At 39.8% G+C, this 10885-nt stretch overlaps 1 long non-coding RNA gene across 1 annotated transcript; it reads left to right on the top strand.

Annotated features, from left to right (window-relative positions):
- Positions 1–2087: 2087 nt before the first annotated feature.
- LOC114007062 (uncharacterized) lies at positions 2088–5379 on the top strand. The gene is made up of 3 exons (XR_003548723.1): positions 2088–2158; positions 4957–5013; positions 5136–5379. It is a non-coding gene; the product is annotated as an uncharacterized LOC114007062 (long non-coding RNA).
- Positions 5380–10885: the final 5506 nt, after the last annotated feature.

Below are 10885 nucleotides of genomic sequence, written 5' to 3'. Positions count from 1 at the left end.
AACCTCTACAGCACTGGCTGGCCTATTCTCTTCTTTCTTACTCCCATATATAATTGCTTACCAAGGCCTGTCTGGTATTCCTCCTGAGTCTCACATCTGTCTCTCCTCTCCATTGCTGCTGCCTCTATTTAGTTTAAGCAGGACCACCTGTTCTCCAGAAAATTAAGAGAACTCTCACTTCTCTGTCTTAGTCCCTTCATGGCCAACCTCTGCCCAGAGTATTCTATCACAACTGCAAATCTCTGTCATTTATTTTCACACCATCCCCTGAGGTAGCCATCTTCCCTCAATAATACTGTATATAAAATCCTAGAACACTAACTGATAAAACTGAAGCTATTCAGCTAGGGAGGAACTCATGGGATGGGCTGAATGGGAGAGGAGCAAGAGACCTCCAACCAACTACTCAGTCTTCCTGAATCTCCCTCATTTCCACCACCAGCTCCATTCACAGCCTGAGTAACCTGTACAGAACCATGAACCATGGAACATAGCTTGAAAACTATATCTCTGAAAGACAGTTTAAATTCACATTTCCCTGCATGACAAAAAAGGTATCCTATAATTTAAACCCACTAATCTCTCTAGCATCAGCTCTCTTGTCATTGCCTCAGTTACCCTGTGCTCTATATCTGTGCTGACAATATGGTAGACACTAGCCACATATGGCTACTTACATTTATAATAACTAAATTTAAACTAAATAAAAAATTCAGTCTTGTTGACAAGTCACATGCAAGGGCAGCTCAGTAGTCACATGTGGTCAATGGCGACTATGCTGGATATCGCAGATACAGAACATGTCCATCATTGCAGGAAGTAATATCCAACAGCACTGCTCTAACAGTACCAGACTAATGCAGTTCCTCAAGCTCCATGTTCTTTCTCATAGTCTAGAGCCTTTGCATATTATCCTCTTTCTCTAGAATCGTCTCTGCTCTCTTATGTGGCAAATCACCACATACTCAAGATTCTGCCTCAAGGGCCAGCTCCTTAGTCCAGCAGTTAAGCAGGAGCCAGATCCCACATGGCCAACTGTGGTTCAAATCCTGGCTCCTATGACTCAAAAAGCATGCTGGAAGCATGGGTATGCAAGCCTAAAATCCCACTGGGATGACAAAATGGGGGAAAAAGGATTGTGGCATGGCCATGTCCATTGGGGGGCATTTTCCCTCTCCTTCCCTTACACTCTCTCTTGCACATGTGCCCAGACATTCTGGCAAATAAAAAAACAAAAAAACACTTCAGAAAAAGACTGCCTCAAGATTGCACTTAAAGGAAACCAGGATATGTCACCCCAAATATGCCTCTTTGACACCAAAACTATTTTTAGCTGAAGGCAGTTAAGAAGCAGGAAGTAAAGGAAAAGCTCTCACTATCCTCCCCCTTTTCTGCCTAAGCTTCATCAGAACAATGCACTTTTTATTATCTATCTTGTAAACAGAGTAAGTTGCTTTCAACTAGATTCACGCTCAGTTGAGGACTTTCTATTCAAAGGAACTGTAAGGTTCTATTTTCCATTCATGTTTCAATATGAATTGAATAGTTTTCAGTGATCTGATTTTTAAAAAATATTTGTCTAAAAAATATATTTTATTCTAGTAACCATCCAAAATCCTTTGGACACAAGGATGGAAAACCTGGTAATATTCTAATGATGGGACAGATTTGCAATGCAGTAAACTCAAAAAGTGTAAGCAGTGTCTTGATAGAAGTTTTGAGGGCACAGTAGTCACCAATGTCATCCCCACCCTTAGGGAAAAGTTCGTAAGTGAAGGTAATGATTAAACCATGCCCTGAAAGATAAGCAGGTGTCCACCAAGTGAGAAAGGTGGAGCAGGGTTGTCTCTGGGAATCCAAGTGGAGAGGGTGGCAGATAGCCTGAACCTTGACTCAGAAAACTGCAGCCATACCACCCTTCAGGCTTATGTTTAGGGCAGGGAGGAAAGGAGAGTGCAGTTTCAGCTTCAGAACTGCAGAGAGGCACAAATGTGGGAGGAGCCCTATAAGCCATGTTGTTATCTGGACTACTCTGAAAGTGTTTAAGACAGCAACACAATTAGATACACACCTTACAAAGGACAAACTGGCAATAATAGTCCAAGAGAAGACTGGATGGTAGCTGAGAAGACATCAATGACAGCAGAATCCACAATGGGTGAGGAGGAGTTACACCTTCAAGATGTTAAAGAGGAGTAGCCACAGGGGGGAAAGATCCAGAATTTGGTTATCGGTTGCTTAGGAAAAGCAAAGAGAAGGTTTTATGTTTGAATGACAGGAGGGTGTTAATGCCACCAAGGTAAGAAAGAGTAGAGACATTCCTCTCAGTCCAAGGTATCCCCCTTGACATTAGTCAATTAAGAAGTCTTCAAAGCAGGGGCCAACAGGTGGCATGGTGATTAAAGCACTGGACTCCCACATGGACCTGACAGCTTGCTCTCTCACTTTCCCTCTCTCTCTGTGTCTCTCTGGTGAGTATATATACCCTATAGCAAATTTAAAAAGAAATAATAATAATAATGATGATGATGATAACAATAAAATTAAATAAATAATTCTTTTTAAAAGTTCAAAGCAAGAACTATGTTATAGACTGTGTAAACTTAAGAAGAGACTCACTTGTTTACATGAATGTGTTCTTTCTGAGAAATTACTTATGCATTGAGCAATTGAATTACGATGAAAAGATTTAAATGCCATGGAAAAATGACAAAGTAAAACAAAGTAAGCCTGACCATGCTCATAATGCAGTTGCAATCTTACATAATTGACAATAGAGTTTCAAAGGCAGAATTGAAATGCATCCTTCCATAGTCAGCTCAAAAGCATTTTTGTCCATAAAACGTTCTTTAATTCCATCAGTTGAAAGTTGAATAGTTGCACAAAGTAGCTCTCTTTCTTCCTTCTCATATAGTAAACTACTTAAGGCAGAGAATCATTTTTTTTAGGTTGTTGTAGCTAGCCAGAGTGCTTTTCACAAAGCATATAGCTGGTGATTAATAAATATTTATTGTGGGACCAGCAGATGGCATAGTGATTATGTCACTAGACTCTCACATGGCTGACCATGGTTTGAGTCCCTGATCTGGCAGCTTGAAACTCATGCCAGGTGAGTGTGTGTGGGTGCCTAAAATCCCAAGAGGAGAGTAGAGGAGAAGGGATTGCGACATGGCCGTCTCTCCTGAGGAATAATTTCTTGCTTTCTATCCCTCTGTCTCTCTCTGTCTCTCCAGCAAGTGCACGCACCCTATAGTAAAAATCCCCCCCCAAAAAAACAAACAAACAAACAAACAAACAAACTAAAAACTCCCATCCATGTCCAAAATTCGAAAAGGAGAATGGAGGAGAAGGGATTATAGCGTGGCTATCTCTCCTAGGGGGTGATTTCTCACTTTCTCTCTCTCCATCCTCTCTGTTTGTCCAGTGAGCACATGAGCTCTATAGCAAAAATCTCACTTTAAAAAAAAAAAAAAAAAAAAGGATATTTACCTCCAGTGAGTCAGCAATTAGATTAATAGTTGCATCCTCAACAAGAGCAATAGTCAAACAATTGTGATATGCTATCTTCAAAGTGCCGAAAGAAACTCAACGAAACTGTCTTTCAAGGACAAGCATAACTTTAGAACATTCACAGGTAAAGACAGAGTTTTCTAGCAACCCTCATTAAAGATCTTGTGAAATATGTTTTTCAGGAAGAAGGAAACTGATCCCAGGGGACTAACTCAGATACAAGTTGGAATGATGAGTGAAGGAAATTATAAACACATGGTCAAATCGAAGCAGTCACTGATTACATGATAAAATATTAACAATGACTAATGCAAGTGTAAAAATAAGGCAAGATCAAAATGTTGGAATAAAAATAGTGTTTAAATTGAGAGAGACGTAGTCAGGGTTTGAAGCATTCTAAGACTCTACTGTCTAAAGGGAAAGTAAAGGTTTGATTAAGCTGAGACTAACAAGTTAAATAGGACTATGAGCATTAAAATTCTAAAATAACTACTAAATACATAGAAATAGAATGTATCATTTCCAAACTAGTTGAGGGTGGGGAAGAAATGTGGAATAAAGCGTGGGAGAGAGATTTTAAGTGAATCTATTTGCATGAGTCAAAAAAAAGCAAAACTAGATAATATACTTTTTGACATACACCAAAGCCTAAATTACACTTTCAAAAAAGAATGATTAACACAAAGCTGAAACTAGGACAGACCTCTCTAGGGGATGGATGGGAACTCTACACCCACATCCAGCTGGTTAGGACTTTAAAGGAAATAAACAGAAATCTAAAATTAATTTGAGAAGTCAATAAAGGGAGTATTTACAAGGATAGGAGCAGTGTGTAGAAAAATAAGTAAATGCAATTTCCTCTTGGCCAAAGCCAACCAGAAGTCAGAAGGCAAAGGTTGTCGTCGGTGGTGTCTACCTAGGTCTGCTCCCCAATGCAGAGTGTGTGGTGCAAACTGAAGCAGCGAGAGGCAGGTGGAGGGTAAACCCAAGCAATCTGCTATATGGAGTCCATTTCTTTCTTTTTTTTTTTTTTTCTTTTCTCTTCTTCATTTTATTTTCTTATTTTTTTACATTCAATCACTATACATCTTTACAGCATAAAAAATGGATTTTCCCAGCATGAATATCTATGTATCAGTCCAGTCTAAGATACTACCGTATACATTATTATCAACAGATAATTTTCTATTATTGTGTTCGTTAATGTTTTGCTTTTTTTTTCTCTTTTCTGCCCTTGATTCCCTCCTTTCTACTCCCTCCATCATCCACCCTCCTTCTCCATTGTCTCTACTAGCTACAGTTGCTCTCCATGCTTTTATGTCCTTATTTCATTCTCCTTCTTAAGACAGTAAATGGATGTTATTTATACTAGCTTGCATGCATGACATACTTTACAGCTCAAAAGCAGGAAAAAAAGACAACAAAAATTTTCTTTCTCATCAAAAGGTGAAAAATGTATCAAAAGTAGAAATGAAGAGCAAAGAATCAAGAAACGCTAAAATGGTAAATAATTAGCATTATTTTTTCTTCGCTGCTATCGCTGTCCTTTATCTCTATACAGTCTCTGCTATGTTCTGAATGCTTGCATCCCCTTAAAGTCATATGCTGAATTCCCAACTTCCAAGGTGATGCTGTTTGGAGACTTTGGTAGGTAATTTGGATGGAGCCCTCATTACTGGGATTTCTGCCCTTTGAAAAGAGAACATCAAAGCCAGCTAGTTCCTTCTACCATGTGAGGACATAGGAAGAAGGCATCCTCTCGGAACCAGAAAATGAATCTTCACCAAACATTGAATCAGCTGATGTTTTAATCTTGTACTTTCCAGTTTCCAGAACTATGGGAAATAAATTTCTATAGTTTATGAGCAACTTGGTTTATGGTATTGTGCTTATTTTTTATTTGTTTTAAAAGTTTATTTCTTCTATGAAAGAGAGAAACAAATAAAGAGACAGGGACCCCTACAAGGGTCTCCACATTGTGATCAGCCCCCAGTTTCAGTTGGCCTGGTTCATGGACATGTGCATGTGCTCAGGGAGGTCCTGGGATGCAAATTCAAGACCTTTCCCATGTGGGTCCAGCTGTGTTACTATTGCGCCACCACCTGGCCCTGGTTTAGTGCATTTTCTAAGAGTAGCTTGAACAGACTAAGGCACTCATTTGCAGAAATGATGGCAATATATGTTTTTTCCTTTCTTTAAAGTTTTTTTTCATAGGACACATACTGGGCATGCTTGTCAGAGAGAGACAGAGAAAAAAAGGGAAAGTGACAAATCATCCCCCCAGGGAGATGGCCACACCACAATCCTGTCTCCTCCAGTCTCCTCTCAGGGATTTGGCTCCAGAGTTCTTACCTGGGCTTCATTATAGATTCTGAAATCAAAGGTAAACGCACATGTATACGTGTAACCTAATGTCCTGGACAGCCTCACCTATATAATAATGGTTTTCTTTTTTTATTTCTAAGTCACAAATAGCTAGAGTCTCTAGAAGTCTTGAGTGACTAAAGCTCAATCTTGTGCCAGCTCCTGGTAAGAAATCTGGAAACTTTCAGGCATACATACATGTGCCACAAACCATGGTGGCTTATCATCTGGTAGCTTGTGTGTCAGCCAGACTTCTGTTGCTGGAGTGTATTTCCTGACTGTTGAAGATTACGCCTTGTTGTTTCATAAGAATAACTGATTACTAGAATCCTTACTTTAGCAAAACCGAGTCGTGCAATAACAATATAAAACACTGGTTAAAGTCACAGTCCTTAACGCCAAACCAACAGGGATTTGAACTCTGTGTCAAGCAGTTCTTAGTGGTGGGTAAGTAATAAACTTGGTGTTGGTTCTCATCTACTGTACAATGGCAGGATTATCATATCCTGAGAGTTCTGAGAATTAAATTCACTACAGCAAGTCTGAAATGTCCGGGGTCCTCTCTGAACAGTAGCCCTTGTGCACTGTTAATCTTTGGAACAGAGACTTCTAAAAAGGTCTGTGCAGTTCTAGTCCAAGATCTGTCAGCTAAAAAAACATACTGGGCTGGGGCAGGCAGGTGGCATAGTGGTTAAGATGCTGGACTCTCACCTGGCTGACCATGGTTCGAGTCCTGGACCTGGTGGCTTGAAACTCACACTAGGTGCAAGTGTGTGTGTGTGCTCAAAAGTCCTGAGAAGAATGGTAGAAAAGGGACTGCAGTGTAGCCATGCCCCCTAAGGGGGCGATTTCTCATTTTTTCTCTCTCTCTCTCGATTTCTCTGATGAACGCACATACCCTATAGCAAAAATCTCTCTAAAGAAAAGAAAAAAAGAAAAGAAAAGAAAAGAAGAAAGAAAACAAAATACAAAGACCCCAAGTATGTGGGAATGCTTGCCCAAAATCCTGAGGGGAATGCTTTCTTCGCTTTCTCTCTCTCTCCCTCCCTGTCTCTCTTCAGAAAGCATACAAGTCCAAAAGCAAAAAAAAAAAAAAAAAAAAAAAATTAATTCCACAGGACTCTTTCTTACATCCACGTTCTACAAAGCCAAAGACCAACATACTGAGTTACACCACTAAAGGCAATTATATGGAAAATTACACAAATTCAAGCAACATTGTTTAATTTTTCGTGATTTAATTTGAAATGGGCTTGAAACTGAAATCTTCCCTTTGGTGAATACTATACTTCAACTGTGGCCAAATATCAGTTATCTTAATGGCACTTTCTTACATGAATTCATTAACAGCCAACTCAAAATCGAGGATTTTTTGTGACTTCATAGAGTACAAACATTCTTGTTAACTGAGACTAGAGCCACAGCTTTAAGACTCCCAATGTGTACGGGACAAATCTTACTTCCTATTTGAAAAGTAAAAGGTATGTATTTTTTCCTAAAGAAATGGGATTTTTTTTCAACTCGGGTAAGAAGGTGGAAAACAAGGGTAGTGAGAATTCATCTCACAAAGCACTTCTCCTTTTTGTTCCTAGATTATCACCAAGAAGGACATGTTGTTTTCTTTAAAACAGGATGAGAGAATTTCTGCCTCACAGTCAAAACTTCTGCATTCAGTTTTGCAAAGCACACTCACAAGCAGTTGATGGTGTTTTGGTCAAAACTGAGAAGTTAGAGTATTTTTGAAATGACAGTCCCCAAGTACAAATACATCTGGCCTACTCTATTTAATCATCCAAATTAATATTTCTTTAATGCTCATGTACTAAGTAGTTATTACATGCTAAATTGTATTACCTTAAATACAGTTTACACAAATATGCATATAGAAAATACACTATGTTTCTATATGCATATTTGTCAAACATAGTTGTTTCTTATAATGAAACATAGTTTTCCCTCATAACAAATTTAGGAGGTGAGGAAGTTCAGGTCAGTATCCTACAGACATATCTTAAGAACTACCGTGTGTAAGGAGGTGTAAAGATGCCTCAGCTGGTCTAGTTCCTCACAAGATGAAGAACTAACACTCAGTGCCATCACTCGCTCTGCCCTAAACCGAGCCCAGAAATGTCATATTGAAAAGAAAACGGGGTGGTGTGGTAGTTAAGGCAGCGGGATCCCAGATGGCTGAGTGCACAGTTAGGATCCTGGACCTGGCAACTTGGAGAATACACCAGGCACCAGGTATGTGTGTGCCCAAAATCCTGAGAGGAGACTGGAGATGAAGGGATTGTGGGGTGGTCACCCTCACCAGGGGGTGATTTCTCACGTTCCCTCGTCTCTGTCTCTCTCCCATGAATATTAGTGCCTTATAGCAAAAAAAAAAAAAAAGAAAAGAAAAGAAAAAGAAAAGAAAAGAAAAGAAAGAAAAGAAGAGAAAAGAAAAGAAAAGAGAAAAAAGAAAGCAGATGACGAATCAGGACACAAAGATTCTGAGCAACTCTAGGCAAGACAAAAGAGGTTGCATCCTAGAGCTGGGAAGCGCATGAGAGCCACAGAGGGTGGGAACCTGCTTTCTGTAGTGTCCTCTCCCTCCTGTGTCTCGGCCTGGTCATTGCCGATCAGGGTCAGAGGTCTTACTATCACATCAGGACACTGAAACCAGTGGCTACGGAAACAAATGGAAGCAGACAAGGCAGAGGAGCTGCCTCCTGATCATTGCTCCCCCAGCTCTGTCCAGGCCACTCTTTGACAGCCCAGGGAGGCAGCTTTGGGGAAGGACATGCTAGGCTGAGGTTCAGGGAGGTTCCCGGAGAGTCAGGATATGGGAGTGAGGGGACAATAAAACAGGATTCCCCTCATGTTAACAGTCTTCAAGCCGAGGAAAGTCCCTCCACACTCAATTCTTACATGCACTTGGAAGGGCAAATGCTAGGATCTGAGCCTTTGCACCTTCCCCCAGATACACACAACCAGCTAAGGGCGCATGGTAGCTTCCTGGACAAATAACAGGAGAGCCAGTGAACCTCAAGCATTGCTGCATTTATCAATTATTGCCCCCTACCAGGAAACTTCAAAAAGTCCATGTGAAGATGAAATTAAAGTATGAGTTTTTTTCAAACACACAGAAAAACAAAACAAAACAAAACAAAAAACAAGAAAAGTTTTGAAATTCATGCATTGTTTTTTCAAAATACATATTTTCCATGAACAATTTGAAGACTTTCTCATACATCTTGGCACTAAATTGATTGGTGTATGTATTTATAGGGAAAAATAAAAACCTCCATGCTTCATAGTTGGAAATGACCCTTTGTCACATAAGACAGAGTAACAAGAAAAAAGCAAATAAAAGTTTATTAACATATATATTTCTTTTTTTTAGGAGAATTTTTGTGTTTTGTTTTGTTTTTGTTTTGGGTGAATGCACTCACTGAAGGGACAGGGAGAAACTGAGGGAAAGAAAGTGAGAAATCACCCCCAGAAGGAATAGCCACACCAAAATCCTTTCTCTTCCATTCTCCTCTTGGGATCTTGGGCACGCACACACACACATCCAGTGTGAGTTTTAAGCCACCAGGTCCGAGACTTGAACCGCAGTCAACTCCGTGGGAGTCCAATGATGTAACCGTTATGCCTGGTCTCAACATATATATTTCATATAAACATAGGAGACACCGAGAGAATGCATGGTGGCTTTAAAGAAGAGGCTTCAAGTTCCATGTCCAACCAAGAATAGTTAATTTTTAGAGGCGTGATAAAATAAAGGAAAAGGACTTTGTGTCTATAGGCAGAAACTTGGGGACAGGCAAATAAGTGGCACATAAAAGGATAATTAGAAAAGCTTGTTAATACAGACTTATCTGGTACTACCTCCAGGCTAATAAGAGCCCAAAGTTGTCTTAACCTTTGTTCTTCCTGTTGTGTAGAGAGTGTGATGCCGTGGGACTAGCAGGTGGTGTAACGGTTACACCATTGGACTCCCATGTAGTCAACCGCAGTTTGAGTCCTGGAGCGGTGGCTTAAATTCACTCCAGCTACGTGCGTGTATGTGCCCAAAATTCTGAGAGAAAACTGGAGGAGAAGGGACTGTGGCATGGCCATTCCAACTCGGGGGTGATTTCTCACTTTCTGTCTCTTTGTCTCTCTGGCAAGTACACACACCCTATAAAAAAATCTCTAAAATAAATAAATCTTAAAAAGAGGAGTGGGATGCCTTTTTTATATCCATATCTATTTCTTGTTCTGGGTGAATAGAGGGAGGGTAGAGAGTTTTCTTCTATCTGCTTCTTGTCTTCAGTCTAATTTTTTCTTAACTATTAATTAATTAATTCATTCATTCATCCTTTTTTTAAAGTTTGCTATAGGGCACATGTGGTCACCAGAGAGAGAGAGACAGAGGAAGGAAAAGTGAGAAAGCAAGCCACCAGATCTGGGACTTGAACCACAGTTGACCATGTGGTGAGTCCAGCACCTTAACCAGTTCAACTGGCCCCAGTTCAATTGTCTTTTATGTTTGAGTGGTCTCACACATATGGTAGCTTTATCTTCTTTTTTTTTTTAAGGAATTATTTTATTTTTATTTATTATCATTATTATTTGTTTTAATTTTGACCAGAGAGCAACAGAGAGAGAGAAAGGGAAAGTAGGAAAGCAAACCTCCAGGTCCGGTATTCAAATTGTGGTCAGCCATGTGGGAGTCCAGTGCCTTAACCACCACGGCACCTGCTGGCTCCAGTAGTTATATCTTCTTGAGGTTTTTTTTTTCCCCATGTGTCAAGGAGAAAATTTTTTTCTACCCTTTTAAGTTCATTGCTTTGGGGGGACTGCAAATTAATTGTCCCCAAAAAAATGGTTTAACAAGAGAAAAATCATAATTTCATACTTAAGTATAGGTGTTTACAAAGAATTGTGACTCAAGGAGGCAGTTAGAATTGGGCTTATAGACCCTTCCTTCTTAAAGGAGGATGAAAAACAGAAGGCCACCTCTGGAAGAACAAATGACTGTAGG

This window comes from Tupaia chinensis, unplaced genomic scaffold (assembly GCF_000334495.1).
Source record: "Tupaia chinensis unplaced genomic scaffold, TupChi_1.0 Scaffold000117_2, whole genome shotgun sequence".
Taxonomy (NCBI): Eukaryota; Metazoa; Chordata; class Mammalia; order Scandentia; family Tupaiidae; genus Tupaia; species Tupaia belangeri.
The sequence above is the reverse complement of the archived record's forward strand: the minus strand, read 5'-3'. Positions and strand labels throughout refer to the sequence as shown.